This window comes from Grus americana, chromosome Z, assembly GCF_028858705.1.
Source record: "Grus americana isolate bGruAme1 chromosome Z, bGruAme1.mat, whole genome shotgun sequence".
Classification (NCBI taxonomy): domain Eukaryota; kingdom Metazoa; phylum Chordata; class Aves; order Gruiformes; family Gruidae; genus Grus; species Grus americana.
This window is the reverse complement of record NC_072891.1, coordinates 86,424,892-86,443,709: the sequence shown is the minus strand read 5'-3', so window position 1 is coordinate 86,443,709 and position 18,818 is coordinate 86,424,892.

The following is an 18,818-nucleotide window of genomic DNA, read 5'->3' as shown; positions in this document are numbered from 1 at the left end:
GACGTTTCTGCAGCGCCGACACAGTGCAGCCAGGTCAGCAAAGGCAGACAAAAGGCGCTTGAGCAGAGCGGCGTCTGACCTTGTGCGAGGGGCGTTCACAGGGCACGCTTGTGCTGCACCAGCATCACGACTCCAGGTCACTGCCACAGCTCACCCGCACCAGAGGAGCGACCAGCACCAAGGGACCACCGCAGCGGAAGGAAGGCAGTGGACGAAATCGGCTGTTAAAGTAATTTTTTAAAAAAAAATGTAAATAGTATCCATTTATTCAATATTAGGCTGATAATTTCTAAAATGCCAGTATACGTTTTTTTAGTATTTGTGTGCTGTTTAAAGCACTGCTTTCAAAAAGGACAATCTATAATTATAATAAAATAAAGACAAATGCCTGGAACCAAACCCATTCTAAAATGGCATCTGATCTGCCAGATACCACTATACGCATCAGAGTAAAAAAACACAGTAAAAATATTTTAGGCACATTTCATGATAAACAAACACCTTCTGTTATGTGAACACATGCTCCTGTTAACCCCATGGGCAAGAACTCATTCAACACAGGTTTTGATACGATTATCCATGGAATAATTAACGGACCTTTGCCTGCAATGGTACCTACTCTGAGAAAAGTACTATTCCACTATTGGCAAATGTAGGAGGTGACAACTGATGTCACTGCCAAAGTTTTGCACCAACTTTATATTGATTGGCTGGGACATTTTTAAAAATCATAAGCATTACTATCTGTTGTGTGCTAATGAAGTCAAGTATTACTTTTTATATTTTTATTATAAATTCTACAGGGCCTACTGAAAAAAACCAACAACAAAACCAAACATAAAACTAACAAAAAACCCAACAGAATATTTACCAACATTTTTGTTTCCCCATGTTTTATCACATTCCAGGTTTTTTCAGTCTCTCTTTGGTTAGAAAACTAAAAGATAAATGACAGACGGGGGGTTTGGTTTTGTTGTTTTACCCCTTCCCCTCAAAAAAAAAAAGTTTAATCTATGTTGCTTAGGTGAGTTAAAAAATGTAGGCAACCAAAGGAAGCCACTGGTTTTTCCAAATATGATCCTCAGGCTGTGAGGTATCATCCTCCACAACCAAACCCTCAGTAGCATCCACTTCATATATGACGTTCATTTGTAAGACCCAGCACACTCAGAGACTTCACAGTCTTCAACCATGTCTACCACTATATTTTTTAACGGACATTGAATATCCCTTGGAATGCTTAAATATGAACTTGTAGTGGTCAAGATGTTGAAAATGAGGAAACCTTTGCAAGAAAAGTTTTTTACAACATTTGTGAACAAAACCTAGTGTAGCTAAATACGTACATATGCACACACATACACACAAACGCAAATACATATATACATACATCAAATTTATATATACATACATATATAGTTTGTACATTTAAATATATAGGCCCTGATGGGATGCACCCATGAGTGCTCAGGGAGCTGGCAGATCTTTTTGCTAGGCTGCTCTCCATCATCTTTGAAAGGTCATGGAGAACAGGAGAGGTGCCTGAGGACTGGAGGAAAGGCAATGTCACTCTGGTCTTCAAGAAGAGCAAGAAGAAGGACTCAGGAAACAACAGACCAGCCAGCCTCACCTCCATCCCTGGAAAGGGGATGGAACAACTCATTCTGGGGGTTATCCGTAAGCATATGGAGGAAAAGGAGGTTATGGGGAGTGGTCAACATGCATTCACCAAGGGGAAATCATGCCTGATCAATCTGGTAGCCTTCTATGATGGCATGACCAGCTGGGTGGATGAAGGGAGAGCAGTGGACGTTGTCTAACTTCAGCAAGGCTTTTGGCACCGTCTCTCATACCATCCTCATAAGCAAGCTTAGGCAGTGTGGGTTGGTTGAGTGGACAGTGAGGTGGGTTGAGAAGTGGCTGAATGGCAGGGCCCAGAGGGTTGTGATCAGCAGCGCAGAGTCTGGTTGGAGGCCTGTAGCTAGTGGTGTGCCCCAAGGGTCAGTGCTTGGTCTGGTCTTGTTCAACGTATTCATCAATGACCTGGACAGGGGAGAGTGCACCCTCAGCAAGTTTGCTGACGATACTAAGCTGGGAGGAGCAGCCAACACAGCAGAAGGCTGCGCTGCCATTCAGCGAGACCTGGACAGGCTGGAGAGCTGGGCAGAGAGGAACCGTACGAAATTGAATAAGGGCAAGTGTAGGGTCCTGCACCTAGAGAAGAACAACTCCAGGCACCAGTACAGGTTAGGGGTTGTCCTGCTGGGAAGCAGCGCTGCAGAGAAGGACCTGGGAGTCCTGGGGGACAACAAGCTCTCCATGACCAGCAATGTGCCCTCATGGCCAAGGCGGCCAGTGGTACCTGGGGTGCATGAAGAAGAGTGTGGCCAGCAGGTCGGGGGAGGTTCTCCTCCCCCTCTGCTCTGCCCTGCTGAGGCCACATCTGGAGTTGTGTGTCCAGTGCTGGGCTCCCCAGTTCCAGACAGACTGGGAACTACTGGGGAGAGTCCAGCGGAGGGCTGCGAGGATGAGGAGGGGCCTGGAGCATCTCTGGTATGAGGAGAGGCTGAGAGAGCTGGGTCTGTTTAGTCTGGAGAAGAGAAGGCTGAGAGGGGATCTGATCAACACTTATCAATATCTAAAGGGTTGATGTCAAGAGGAAGGGGCCAGACTCTTCTCAGTGGTGCCCAGTGACAGGACAAGGGGCAACGGGCACAAACTGGAACGGGGAAGGTCCATCTGAACATGAGGAAAAATTTCTTCCCTCTGAGGGTGACCGAGCCCTGGGACAGGCTGCCCAGGGAGGTTGTGGAGTCTCCTTCTCTGGAGAGATTCAAAACCCGCCTGGATGAGATCCTGTGCACCCTGCTCGAGGTGATCCTGCTATGGCAGGGGGGTTGGGCTAGGTGAGCTCCTGAGGCCCCTTCCCACCCCCACCAGTCTGGGATTCTCTCATATATATGTACACACACATGCAGGCATGCACACACATAGAGACCTGTTACACCAGGAAAAACTGCATTAGTAAATAGGGCAGCCCTAGTGAGAAGTGACTCAATTAATCCCAAACTCCAATTAGCGTAGCTTAGTCATGGCTGCAGACCTAGCCCTGCCCAAGGGTGCAAAGGACAGATGTACCGACAGAGATGGAGGGTCACAGAAAACACCCGTTTCCCTCTCACTCCTTCCTTGAAACACCTGAGAAACTAATTAGGACTGCAAGAAGCATTAATTCTGGCAAATTATGCAGATGGTGGATGTGGGATTCATCTCACCTGATGAACAGCACTTAAAGCTTACAGCACTAGGACACCACACTCCTTTAGTAACAGTTCTGCAACCAGAAGATTTAAAACAACATTTGAAAAAGCAAGCATTAAAATTGGATGAAAATGCTGTCTGTTCTGTGAAAGTAGGTTCATAACCCCATTTTGTCTGCACTGCTGAGGGACTGTGCAATACATTTCTAATAAACAAACAAAAAACAGGAAAGGAAATTATTTCAGTTTTGCAGGGTAATAAACATACGAACGGAGAAGTTGCTTGGCACCCCTCCCTCAAATGCATTCTGCGAGTTGTGTGGGCACTGCAAGGGAAGGCATAAGGGATTGTTTAACTCAGAGAAAAGGATTATAGAGGATTGCTTGGCTGTTCCCTGTTTGGCAAACTGGAAGCTGAATATCCTACAACCAGCAGACGTTCCAGCCAGCAGGCGTTTGCCATTGCTGCTGACATGCAAAGACAAAACTTCAGAAAAGGGAGCCTTTGACAGGGTTCAGAAAACAATTACATATTTGGTCTTGTGCATTTGACACTGGAACATTATTATTTTGTTTCACATTATTTCTGTGGAAGTTTTCTAGCAAGAATCTCAGATAAACAATGAAAACAAACAGTATTTGCTGACAAGCGTAATATTTTCCATGGCAAGGAGATAACTGCAGCCAAGTCAAGAAGGAAGATTTTTTCCTTCTGGAAGTTGTAGCCTTACTTCCACTGATTCACATATGTGAATTCACAAAACTGTCCCATATTTTCAGGACAGCGAGGGGATTTAATGCACTCGGATTCAAAGCTGTTGCCAAGCCCGCTCTAGATGAGCCCATGCACTGCACAGAACTGCTGATGATGTTATGAGCAGCTTTAGGTGCACAAGAAACTACGTTGTTCTACGAGAGGCAAATTTCCAGGTTTTTTTCCCCAAAACAGAAAGTGGCTCCAGATAACAGTAATATGTTTTGGTGAGTAGAGGTGTTTCCACCTAATGTTGCAAAATATAACCTGCGATAGCCTTGACTTTGTTGGTGCCCATCCACGCTGCAGAGATTGTTGCTGTAAGATCTGACAGCTGAGACCTCCTGCCCGGACAAAGCATGAGCAAACAAAAGGAGTTTTTCTGTGGTTGTTGCCATCTGCCACATCCAAACTAACAAAAGCCGCCTGTGTGGGGGAAAGCAAGGAATGAATGGCAGGACAGTGTTTAAGGACCGCTAATATTTTTCAGTGCAACTATGCCAGAAAAAGGGTGTAGGGTTGATGGGGCTTGGAAGCACGGGTTCATTTTTTTTCCCCACATGAATACTCAAGCCAATTTCAAAGGTGGTACCGGTCTTCCGGCCGGAGGTTACTGTCATTCCAGCTCAACAGATTTCACTGTTGACTGCTTTCCAGAGGTCACTGGTGGAGACATCAGGGAAAACCAGCACATATCCCAAGAATTTTATACTGACTTGTGGAATCGCCATACTTGGAGGCATTCAAGGTTTCACAGGAAAAGCCCTTTGCACTGGAAAAGCTCGCAATCTGAGCTCATTAGATGTGCTTGGAGTGGAGGCTGGGTTAGATGACCTCCAGAGGTCCCTTCCAAACTGTGTTACTCCCTGACTCCATGAATTCCCTCCCTCTTGGAGACTGACCGCTAAGCCCTGTCCTTCACTTCCTCTTCTTACACCAGCTTTCAACCCCAAAACCAACCTCTCCTCCAATCTTGTGGCAACTTAGTTTCTTTACAAAGTTTAATAAGCTTTGCGAAAAGCTTCTCAAAGGCTTTTTGAAAATGCAAGAGGATTATTATGCCCACACGACCCTCTTTATTGGCATACTTACTGCCCTTCCTCCAAATGCCAGTGATGCTGGAACTCACTGGAGCCTCTCCAACATCTTCCCAACAGATTATGTTCATCCATGTCTCCCTTGATCTCATTCTCTATTACAGACTGTATCATCTCACCAGGAATGGCAGCCGGCCCCATCGCTTCCGCATTCCCCAAACCTTACTAAAGCAGTTTTTATACATACGGGCAGCCTCCAATGACACTTCCAACAATGCACAGACCCCAGACCCAGTTCTGTGGTTTCTTATTGAGTTTCTGAGGAACACTCTCATACGTGTTATCTGCTCCTGGCCACTTATCAGTATCTACTTTAATTATCTTTTTCTCATATTACTGTATCAGATTAAGTAATGAAATATCAGCCCAATGTTGAATCAAAAATATGAAGGGGGTGGAAAATTATCTGATGGGAGGAGCAGGGGAAAGAAAAATGACACTATTTTCATTTAAACCAGACCCAATCTGTAGCAGAACAGCGCGGTGAAAGCAACTACTGAGCTGTGGAAAGCCACTAACACGGTGAGGGTGAGCCGTGGATGACCAGAAGCCAGCTCTGCTGCTGCAGAGGTCCAGTGGAAGGACTACCCTCGAAGCTTGCCGCCTTCGGTGGTGAGGGAACAAGTTCTCCTGTCGCGAGAAGGGGACCCATCTGCTGCCTACACACCTCAACCTGCTGCAGAGATGAAGGGCTGAAACAACACTGCATGCTGCAGAAGAAGACACCCCGTTCACAGTGGGAAGAATCCCCCACTGTAGATGTACAGCTGTGCCGTACAATTCTCATATCATTGTTTAACAAGAGTTATCAATTGCATTAGCATGCAGGTCAAAGGATCAAAAAAAGTATTTTATATGTTATTTCTGCAGTTTTTGAAAAAGAAGCCATGACCCCGAGGTGAGCATGGACCATTACATGATGCAGAGGAGCACCATCCCCACCCTGACCTGCCCTCATTCTCCTAGCCGAGGCTTGTTGGCTTGGCCTGGTGCTGAGGCTGAGCGGTGGGAGAGCTGGGCATGGAGCAAGCACCATGAGGCAGGTGCCCCCACCAGAGCAGTGGGGATGGTGTCTCCTGGGATGGCCCGGCGACATGTACTGCTAAACACTCTGCAGGTCTCTGCTGCCTGCGTAGCCCCTTCCACAAGGTGCTTGGAGAGGCGTGGAACTACCTTGGCAGGAGGTAGAATCATAGAAAAATAGAATCTTAAGGTTGGAAAAGATCTCTAAGATCATGAAGTCCAGCCATTGACCCAACACCACCATGTCTACTAAACCATGTCCCAAAGTGCCACATCTACACGTTTTTTGAATACCTCCAGTGATGGTGACTCCGCCGCCTCTCTCAGCAGCCTGTTCCAATGCCTGAGCACTCTTTCGGTGAAGAAATTTTTCCTAATATCCAATCTAAACCTCCCCTGACACAACTTGAGACCATTTCCTCTTGACCTTTTGCTAGTTACTTGGGAGAAGAGACCAACACCCACCTGGCTACACCCTCCTGTCAGGTAGTTGTAGAGAGTGATCAGGTCTCCCCTCAGCCTTCTCTTCTCCAGGCTCAACACCCCCAGTTCCCTCAGCCGCTCCTCATCAGACTGGTGCTCCAGACCCTTCCCCACTCCATTGTCCTTCTCGTGACACACTCCAGCACCTCAATGTCCTTCTTGTAGCAAGAGGCCCAAAAATGAACACAGAACTTTAGGTGCAGCCTCACCAATATCGAGCACAGAGCAGTGATCATTGCCCTGGTCCTGCTGGCCAGACCATTTCTGATACAAGCCAGGATGCTGTTGGCCTTCTTGGCCACCTGGGCACACTGCTGGCTCATACTCAGCTGGCTGTTGACCAACACCCCCAGGTCCTTTTCCTCCAGGCAGCTTTCCAGCCACTCTGCCCCAAGCCTGTAGCGATGCCTGGGGTTGGTGTGACCCAAGGGCAGGACCTGGCACTGAGCCTTGTTGAACCTCATACAGTTGGCCTAGGCCCATGGATCCAGCCTGTCCATATCCCTCTGCAGAACCTTCCTGCCCTTGAGCAGATCAACACTCCCACACAATTTGGTGTCATCTGCAAACTTACTGAGGGCGCACTCAATCCCCTGGTCCAGATCATTGATAAAGATGTTAAACAAGACTGGCCCCAAGACTGAGCCCTGGGGAACGCCGCTTGTGACCAGCTGCCAACTGAATTTAACTCCATTCACCACAACTCTCTGGGCTCAGCCTTCCAGCCAGTTTTTTACCCAGTGAAGTGTGCACCTGTCTAAGGCATGAGCCACCAGCTTCTCTAGGAGAATGCTGTGGGAGACAGTGTCAAAGGCTTTACTAAAGTCCAGGTAGATAGCATCCACAGCCTATCCCTCATCCACCAGGTGGGTCACCAGGTCATAGAAGGAGATCAGGTTGGTCAAGCAGGACCTGCCTTTCATGAACCCATGCTGCTGTGCCTGATCCCCTGGTCGTCCTGCACATGCCTGGTGAGGGCACTCAAGATGAACCGCTCCATAATCTTCCCCGGTACTGAGGTAAAGGCTGGCAGGCTTGTAGTTCCCCAGATGCTCCTTCCAGCCCTTCTTGCAGATGGGCATCACATTGGCAAGCCTCCAGTCATCTGGGACCTCCCCTGTCAACCAGGACTGCTGATAAATGATGGAGAGTGGCTTGGCAAGCTCCTCCGCCAGCTCCCTCAGCACTCTAGCTGTCTCAGTACTCTGTGCTGCTGTGCTCAGATGCTGCTGTAGGTTGGGGACAGGGACGAGATGTCATATGCTCAGCATGTTTTGAAAGTTCTGGGCTATTTTAATCCATTTTATGATCCCCTGGATAAGTGCTTAAGACCGAGTGACCCAGAGCCCGAATTCTACAGGGAGAAGTGCCTCAAAACTACTTAATGTGCTCCTGCAGAAGTGCTGCCCTTTGCCCGCCCACTGTTTTGTTCAGTAACGATAAAGTTTCTAGTTTTGTTACTAAAAATGCGTTACAGGGGTGCAGATAACATTCATTACATTAGGTAAAGGAAAACGGTCTAATAATGTCAGCTAAACGTGTGAGTTAATGTGTATTTTAGGAAAAGAAAAATTAATTTTTATACAACTGCAGTTCTCCAACATTAAAAGACAGACCACATTGTTAATTGGCTTTCCTTATATGGATATAAAACATTTTCCAAGTGGTCATTGGATGGCTATTTCAGATTTTAAAAATTGTCTTTGTTTCCAAAAATCCAAAGATCCAGTTTAGAGCTAGGGTTTGTTTATTTGTTTAATTATTTATTCACTTAGCTTATTTCTGCTTTCTTACTTTCCCTTCTGTTACAATTTCACAGCTATTTAATACACATCTGGTTCCCATCCTCCTCTGCTGTCCATATAGCTGTAACTACAGAAGCCTCTATCGAGGCAGCAAGAGAGAGGATGATCTGTGTGTGGAAACTGAGTGTTTCTCATGGATTTGCATGTTGTCCTTACTGACTTTGCTGTAGTAGAAAATCACTTAGGTTTAGTCTCATAGCCTCTCACATTCTCCTGCACTCCCAGATTACTGATTCCAGAACAGTATTTATTTAGCCGCTCGGGAGCCTTTGATGGATGATAAACTATTCATGCGATGTGAGAAATGGCGCATGATAAAAGGACATAAGTGAAAAGTGGCTTCATAAATTGATTCTTCTTAGGAGCAGAAGCCAGCGAATGACTATTTTCCGGCCTCAGACCCTATAGACCCTATGGACTATACCCTATAATGTATAGTCACAGAAGGGTTCCTGTTTTGGCTGTTGTCTCTGTAGGAGTCTTCACTGAGGTCTTGCTACCAAACAGCCTATTTTTACAAAACTAATAGGAATTTACAGTCTTCGTGGCATTTCCACCATGAGTCCACCATAGTCAAATTTTACTAAAGGGCTGATGGATGGATGGTATGGATAACATGCCTCTCTAAGTGTTGCTTCCTCTAGAAATGAGTTTGGCAATCGCTCCCTCTGAAGAGGAGGGAGATGGAAATTCACAGCTCTTTGTCATTTTTTATTTTCACAGTAGTTTCTTGGACTTGTTGTTTTGTTCTTTCTTTTTAATTTGAAGTGCACATCTGCACTGAATACCTCACCTCTGAACTCACTGAGGAGGACCAGGACAAATTTGGTAAGTCTTTATGTGAAAAGTTTTCCATGAAAAGCTGACATTTCTGAATGCCAGCTCTCCAAACGGAAAATGAAACCTTGATTTAATCCATAAATCAGTATTGTACTTTTATGCTTTACTTTTTCTAAGTTCAGGTTAAAAGAAGTAATCACAAATTACCTTGTATTTGTTGTTGGTCCAGAGTTTCCACTGATATGAACTGAATCATTAGCACTACATATTTTCTGGTAACTAGCTTTAATGTCTATTGCGTTATTAACAGCATTATAGTCACAAGAAAAATGCAACAAAAAGGCCAAAGTGGTCAGCTTGACAAATGGTGTGCTCAGAAACAATCAAAGTAGATTAGCATTAAGAGCCTAAATTTTTCATATTACGAAAAGATGATCACCAACAGAAAAGAGCAAGAACAGTAATTTTCCTATATTATAACAATATACGAATCTTGATACTGCAGGAAAAGTAAAAGACTTGCCAAACAGTTTGATAAAGGACCTGGCAAGCAATTGCAAAGGGAGTTGGTTGGGCTGGATGAAAAGAGCACGCATGCAAGTTTCACATCAGGTTTCTCTTCCACTGTCTACAAAGGTCCAGCAAACGTTGCAGTCAGTAAATTGTCTAAACTTCCTTTTCTGCTTCTTTTTATTTGCTTTTTCATGGCAGACATGTTGCTTTGCTGATGGTAGTATATACATTAGATTTCCATCTACCTCTAGTAACGTCGTAGTAAAATATCATGCTTCGTTCGTATAAAAGAATGCAATTTTGTTTGAATTTCATGAATTTTTTCCTCCTTTCTTAAAGCTAACTTTTTCTCTACTGAATTGTCAGAAAGAACAAAATTGATATTGTTTTCAAAAATCATGTTCATAGCCTGCTCGGGATAAGATCTCACTTGTCGGTTTAAAACTGAAGACAGAAACAGGATATGACATACAGCATCAATTTTACTATGGAAAAGACCCCGTTTTTGCCTTACTTTCATTTCAGAGGCACTGGATAAGTCTCCAACTAATTAAGATGCTCTGACATTCTTACAATGTAATTATAAACAGTAAAAACTACTGAAAGCTAACACTTCAGGCAGATGTTTGATGTGGGTTTTTTTTTTCTTCTCTGAAAATATTTACAGAAATATCAGGCTTTTTCTGCAAGAAAAGATTTGGCAATTCTTGATTTGTTTTGGTCTTGGGTTTGGGTTTTTTTCCCTTACATTTGAATCATCAGTAATCTTCATTCAGTTTTCTACAGTGAAGAGTCTTAAATTACATCGTGATTTTCAGTTATGTATTTGGAAGCAACTTAAGCTATAGTTTTGAACATAGATTGGTATCTCCAGAAATGTTGCCAGCGTTGCCTAACAATGGGTTTGGTTTTTTTTTTTTGGTCTGACAAAAATAGGAAAGTAGGGGCATGATGTTTGGAAATAACCAAGCAGGGCAAAACATTTGAAAGCAAGGTAAAACAAAGTGCAAAACACATTATAAGGAACAAAATCAGTTGTGTTTCCTCTTTAATAGCAACAGGGGTTTTCTATAAGCCTCTAAGTTTATAGACTTTCCCATGGATTTTACAAACAGTAGTTTATTCAACAACTACAAGACAGTTTTATTTTCTTCTTTGGTTTACTTTTGAAAAAAATGTGCCCTTCTGGGACAAAATATTCTGGTTTTACACTTAGTTTTGCCCTCTGAAAGCCAATGCTTAGTAAAGTCTGTGTGCAATGATTTATGCAGCTTGTTCTTATTAACTAAAGTCCTTTTAAGTGAGTTCAAAACAAAATAATATACAGCATCATGGCTAAACCAAAAATAATTCATGTTTTAAGTCCAGGAGTGGAGTTACTTAATGGCTGGACTTACCTCTTGTTTTCTATTCATTACATGAAAACATGAAAATTTAAAAGAAGAAATATAAATGGAACTTATTTGAAGAGCTTTGGTCTTTAAGATTATTTTCCATTCTCTATCAGTCAAAACTTTTGTACTAATTTAAAACTGATCTGTCAGCAAAGTAATGAGTTAGTATATGGAAACTTTTTATGTGACACTTTTCTAGATTGCTAATGGGATTCATTTAATTCATTAATTAATCTTATTTTGATATATCCCTGGTTTAATATGTACTTCTCTGCTAGAGAACCTGTTGGTTCTTTTACGAGTTTGATTCCTGACCAAAAGAAGCTTAAAACAACCGGTCAGCAAAAGCAATAAATCTGATGATATCACCTGCAAAATCTCTGAACTTTCTAAAAAAAGAATTAGTTCAAGACAGGTATATACCACAGAAACCTCAGTTGGAGCAACAGCAGGCTCTTCAAAAATCTTACCCGTCTTCTTGCAACCCTGTGTCGTGGTATGGAGCACCTATAGTAAATGCCTATCCAATGAGGTATGTCACAGTAAAAACATCTCCTCAGAAGCTCCAGAATTTCTAAACTAAACAAGGACGAACTTTTCACAAGTGAGTGATCAAGACATTTGCTTGTGATGAGAAATGAACATTTTATGGTTTTGATGTTTTGAATTCTGCCAGTAGTATTCTGCATTCATCTGAAATTGTGGCTAACAATTTGTCGTATACAAGAGGCAGATTGTTGACCTGAATTTGCAATTTTGTACTTGACTACTGAAGACAGGGATAGCTTGGCAAGAGTAAAACAACTTTTTTAAGCAGATAATGAAGAAAACTTAAAAGAAAATGGATAGTGCAATATTCTGCATGTGATTAGGTAATAAGGAGCTCTTCATTGTTAGCTTCATGAAAAATGCTTCACTCCTTTGGGATGGCACACCTTCCAGCCTGATTATTGCAGGTGATGGCCATGCACGAGTAAATCTCAAGCACTCCTGGGAAGATGGAGGTCCAGTCCTCTGCTTTAAAAATAAAGTTTATAGAAACAGTACCAGGCACCCAGGTCTTCCACTGCAAATGGAAGGTGCCTTAGGTTAGCCCCACGCCCATGAAACTTAGAAATTTTGTCAATGCCACCTAATTCTCCTGGTGTTTGAAACCCTCCCAAGATGCGGTGCAAGGGGAAGGGGGTAACCAGACCTCGGTCCTTGCTGCTGCAGATAAACTGCGGGAGGTGTTTTAAAACTGGGGGCTGTGCCTTGCTGCTGCCTTGCGGTCTGTACGGAAATTGTGAAACAGACTTCTGTGGAAGGTGGATGTTACTGAAGGAGCATCAGAATCCCAACCCTTACTCCCTTGCAAATATCAAAACCTGCTGATAGGGATACGCACAGAATGTATACATTGACACAACAAGCTTAAATCCAAAGACGACTTATTTATATTGACCTCTGGCCTGATATCAGGCAGACTTTGAAGGCCAGTGAAGAATTCCTCTCATTCTTAATTGCCAGTCTTTTGAATCTGTGTCCTCTGTCTCTTTTCAGTTGCCATGTTACCCTGATGGTAAGATTGCAACTTTTGTTATCAATAAAATAAATTCTCCCCACTTGCCTGCAGAATCCAGACCCATTTTTTAACAGTTCGAGACTCTTAAAATAACTGAGGAATGGCGTCAATTTCGGTATGGATTGCCCTTTTAAAGTCTTTTTGTACAACGTTATGTAAGAGTTAGGACTGAGGTCAGTTCTGCTTACACACACTGTGCGATGCTCTGCCTTCACAGCAGAGCAGCGGTGATGCATGAGGAAAAGATCGAATGGTGTAGAGCAAAGAATGACGAGATAGTAAGAAATTTCAAAAATATCAATTTAAAAGGTATAAACACTGGCATAAAGTATTGAGAGAGAATTAACACAAATTCACAAAGTTATTTATTATTGGAACATTAAGGGGGAGAGGGGGAGGCCAACCAAACCATCTTTACTTCTGTGACTTTAAAAGTAATTAAATATTAGCTTTATTTTGCCAAAATAAACAAGATTATTGCATTCATTTTTTTCTGATTGCAATCAGCAGAAGTTTCACTTCTCTTGTCTTCGCTTGAGTAATGAGCCACCCATATTGTGAAAATAACTGCAGCAGATACTCACGGGCTATTAAATGACCACAGCTCCTTGGTAGCTTCTCAGGTAAGTGCTGGTCTAGAGTAAAGTCACACCAAGACAGTGACCCATTTGGAAAAACACTGTTGTTTTACAAACAGTTCTTATAAAACGGCTGATCTCCCAGAAGGAGATCCTGCAGAAGAATTTGTTTGCCTCTGCTAGCCAGATCCCCACATGCCAGAAAAATAAAGTGTTAGTGTGCATCCCCGTGCTTGCATATTCTCAGAACATCAGTCAAAAATTTTGGCCTGAAAAATCAGTTCATTTTCATTTGTGACCTTTGTATGGAGAGGAGGAGGAAAAAAAAAAAAAAATCATGCCAGGGAAACTGCCAAAGGGAAGGATCACAGAAATGCATGGTCTCATTACGTAACCTGGACTTTTGGAACTGAATGTATAAATTAGGCACCTAAGCAAACAACACGTATCTGATTTTAAACAAGTGCCTGCTGTTGATTTGAGATAAAGGCCTTGCTGCCTGAAGTAAGGGATGTAAGAGCACCAGTATAAGTTACCTCATTACGAGTACTAGGGATGGTAAAAATTAATAAGATATTTTATTAATCCAGTATACTGAAATGAAATAACAAACTGTAAAAATACCACCCCTAGCTATTTTAGCCTCAGTATTTGCTTTTAATAAGCTTAAAGAAAATCTCTGAACAATACTGCATCGTAATTAATGAAATACAAATTCTCAGACATTCAAGTGGGTTCTGCATTGTTTGTTTTTAGGTAATGGATTTGATTGCCATTGTGAGCACTGAAATCTCTTCCATTGTCCGGAGATGAATCTATGCCTGATTTCTTTCTTGACACCGTCTACCAGAAAATAGATCATAATTATCACTCAATCTAGCAAGACATTACAAAGTCCTGCAGCTAATCCTGGTGGCTTTGGGCCAGTAGCATTGGATGGTTTGGAACTGAAAATCGTATGTCAGGCGCCTGGTTAGGATGTAATGCAATCAGCTAGAAGAACAACAGGATTTTCTGAGATGTCTTGAATATAGCTTAATTGACTCTTTATGTTTTAGGAGTGCCTCTCATATAATACCATAAATGATAGTAAAACTTTTTTTTTTAAACTAATTTCTGATTATTAAGCATAATGGCAAAAATGAGCATAAAAATGTAATAATTAAGATTATTATTGGGAAATACAAGTGAAAAAGTTAATTATAAGAAAGGGAAACATCAACAGAGTGATGTTACAATGCTATCTGTGTTCTAAATAGATCTTGTGCTGTTATTTCTTGTTTATTTGTTTTCAATGCTAGTTTAGGCCTTCCCAGATTTTTTGCGAACTTGCTGTTCTACTAGAATCAACTGATGTTCATTTGTCTGTTTTTATTGTCCCTTTTTTTATTTTTTTTCTTATCTTTTGGCCACTCTACCCTGTACCTCCATAGTCGTATATTTTCAAGTAAGTTTTTTAAAATAGAAGTTTAATTACTTGAGCACATTAAAGACATTTTGCTGATGGAATTCATTTTTCTGTTTCACTCTGTTGTTTTTCAGAGGAGAGCAGGGATGGTATCAGGTCCCAAGAAACCGTGACTGCTCCCAGGAGGACATGGGAGATGCTCAGTGATCAGAAGGCGCCCAAGTGATCACTTAATGCTGCAGCTCCCATTAAGCAACCTGGTCCTCCATGAACATTCACCTTCCACCTTCTCCTCTTTTCTGCAGCATTTTTCACCCTCTCATTACATTCCAGATTAAGAGGAAACGAGGATGTAGAGTCTCGAATCCATGACCAAGGTGATAGCATGGGGTCGGGATAGCAACTATGACCGCAATAGCATTGAAAAGATTCTCTTCTCAAATCTTCGCAGTATGCTGTCATTTATTGCCCGAGTGAACGAGTTCGTTATAGATGTGAAAAATTTCTAGTTACTCTTAAATAATTTTTTCCCTGCTAGAATTCTTAAATAAATTTAGGCAAGTCACTTGAAACAAATTTTAATGGGCAATGACTAACTGTACATTTCTCGTTTTCTTGACACTTTATGATATGATTCATTTAAGTACAGAGTGCTTACCTGGTACCACCACTGAATAAAGCAGTTATTTGATGTAAAAGAGCTGTATGTTATTCCATACTCAGGAAAAAAACATGAGGTTTTCAGCCTATTGGCTCAGAGATATGGGATTGGGCACGAAGTTAACAAGCACCATTTGTGTTAATTTTGGCCTCATTTGCCAGGAATAATGGCGATCATTATCCTTTGATCTTGCTACAAGATTGTGGTAAGTTTTTCAGTGAAAACCTGGACATTACAGTGCTGCAGTTTGAGACATACACAGAGCAATTAAGGTTAAAAAAAGCTCAACAATCGGAGAATATTTAACACAAGTAAAGAAGCAAACTACTGGACATTATGTCTTTAATCCTGCAAAACAGTGTATCTGCCTGTGTCTTTATTCACCTAATGAATTTTGCTAAACTTGCCTTTGCATCAGCGAGCACTAATGATGGAGCAGTATGAGATTCCAGTATCTTGCTATACGAACTTTCTGCAAAAATCTCCCAGTCTGTTTATCGCTCCAGAAGTTTTGCCCCTGACTTCGAGGCTGGCATGGTTTGGCATTTCAAAAAGGTGGCACGAGGCACGGCTCCTCTGCTGCATCACACCAGGAGCGGAGGAACTGTACACGTTCTTACGGCGGGAGTCTAACACAGCTCAGGTTGTGCTTCACAGCCAAATGAAGGCACTATTTCAAAAAGTATTGCTAAAGCATGCCCTCATAAAAAAGAACTGATTTTCAGCTGCTACAATACCATTACATTATAAGGCTTATATTTGTATATTGCCACCTGGATTATCAAGCTCTGAAAAGGATGAACATCCGCATGAAGAAATGATCTCGCAGCTACCTCATTTGCCATTCACCACGTGCTACGGCCTGGCAGCCAGAGCTTTATTTACAGAGAAAGTTTGTATGATACGCATGTATAGACATAACCATGCACCTTACTCCTTTTAATCCCAATTAAAAGGAACCCGTGACTAGGTACCAGTCCCAGGTACCATGCAGCCTTGTGCCAAAATCCAATCTCAGCAAAGTGAGCATCACGCACGCCCCACGTTCAGCAGGACAGGACACAGCTACAGTCAGATCTCAGACGTGTACGCTGTCAAGTGCCTCTGGGTTAAAAAAGATCTTGCAAAGAGTGAGGGTTGCTCGTTTTGGAAACTCAGTTCCTCCCCTTGGAAATAAACACCCGAAGTCTGCTGGCTGTGGGGCACCTTGCCCTCTATTGTTCCATTTCCCTGGCTGCAAGGAAACTTGGAGATGGGCGATATGTGAAAGACCTTGACAGTGATTTGGTTAGTGGTATTCATCCTTTACTAATGTTTATGTTGCTCCTGAGGTACAGAGATGATGTTGCAGAAACCCATTTTATGCTAAACACCAGGAGTTTGTCAGGAGTCCCAAGGTGAAGTTGCACTTATTATTTCAGCTGGAACAACTCTGGCCAAACAAACTGATATTCCCACTTGTCACACTTCCCACCCACAGCTCCCTCACAGGGGGACTTGGCCTGCCGGAACCCCTCCTCCTCTGTAACCGACCTGGTGAGCGATTCCCACCTACCCCGCAGCAGGTCCACCAGCAGCCCCCCCACAGGACCGCAGCCTTGCCATGCAGCCATCGACAGCTGTGTCCAAAATACCCTGAGCAAAGTCATCCAAGGAACGGGCACAGACCATCCACGTGCATTTCGAGCTTTTGTAGGCAGCCACCTAAACCATCGCAGCTCCATCGGGAGCCACCACTTCCCACAGATGTATGGATTTTGTTGGTACTCAGTGACAGTCTGTGCAGGAATACACCGTCCCCTGGGGTCCTGACCACAGCTCTGGGATGAGCTCTGCAGAGCCAGGCACGGGGGGGGTTGCGCCTTTGTGGCAAGCAGCCTCGTGCATGTAAGAAGTGGCTAAATATGTCATTGTTTAAGTAATGGAAAAGCTAGTCATCACCATTTGAGAGCATAACTGCTGCCCTTTGCAAGGAGCAGCAACTATGAGCAGTGTCACTTGTCTGAAACCTCAGGAAGGAGATTTAGAAGAGTTCTGGTTTTTGTCTCTTTTGAACTTAAAAAGATAAGAAATTAGGTTTGTTTTGTTTAGCCTGAAGGAACTTTTGGATTCCTTCCTATTTCCATTTTGCAATGGGGAGATTCAAGGACAGCATTTGGGTAAACGCCAGAAACATGTTTTGTATTATTTTTCTTTCATTTCCAGTACTTGCACTTTTTTTCTAGAGGAATACTCATCTATACCAAAACTAGGTAACATTTCAAATGTTAATTTCTGCTTCAGTTTCACAGCTATGAAGTATGGATAATAGTATTCACCAAGGAACTGACTGAAAAAATTTGAAAATGCAGCCTGTATGAAGCAATATTATTGACTTACTGCATTTTACTGCTATGAATGTTCTCAGAAAGGATTCTTCCATTCTGCACAGGAAAGAAAAATTTTGTAAAAGAAGTCCATAGAAATGAACAGATAATTACCCTTAAAGCTTGCATTGTCCAAGTTATGGAAGCAACACCCACTGGGATGAGAGATCAACACAGAAGCAGCATGTTTTTAAATACGAGGATGTTTTCTCTCTACAGTTAAAGTATTTCTAATGCTTGTGTCCTTACATTAATCACTTATCAGTTATTATAAAAGCAATGGAAAAAATAATCAGGAGTAAAGCATTACATAAAATTACAGAATCCCAGACTGGCTTGGTTGGAAGGGACCTCCCAGCCCACCCAGTGCCACCCCTGCCATGGGCAGGGACACCCTCCACTAGCCCAGCTTGCCCAAAGCCCCATCCAACCTGGCCTTGAACCCTGCCAGGGAGCCAGGGGCAGCCACAGCTTCTCTGGGCACCCTGTGCCAGGGCCTCAGCACCCTCACAGGGAAGGATTTCTGCCTCACATCCCATCTCCATCTCCCCTCCTGCAGCTTCAGGCCATACCCCTTGGCCTGGCACTCCCTGCCCTTGGCACCAGCCCCTCTCCAGCTTTCCTGGAGCCCCTGCAGGGACTGGAAGGGGCTCGAAGGTCTCCCCGCAGCCTTCTCTTCTCCAGGCTGAACAAGCCCAACTCTCTCAGCCTGAGGTCTCCAGAGCAGAGGTGCTCCAGCCCTCGCAGCATCTCCGTGGCCTCCTCTGCACTCGCCCCAACAGCTCCATGTCCTTCTTGTGCTGGGGACCCCCGAGCTGGACGCAGCACTGCAGGGGGGTCTCAGCAGAGCGGAGCAGAGGGGCAGAATCCCCTCCCTCGACCTGCTGGTCACGCTGCTGGACACGCAGCCCAGGACACGGTTGGCTTTCTGGGCTGCCAGCACTCATTGATGGCTCATGTTGAGCTTCTCATCAGTCAGTACCCCCCAAGTCCTTCTCCTCAGGGCTGCTCTCCATCCATTCTCCACCCAGCCTGCAGTTGTGCTTGGGATTGCCCCGACCCACGTGCAGGACCTTGCACTTGGCTTTGTGCATGAGTTCAGTTAACACCAAGCCTCCTTTCTGCTTAGCAC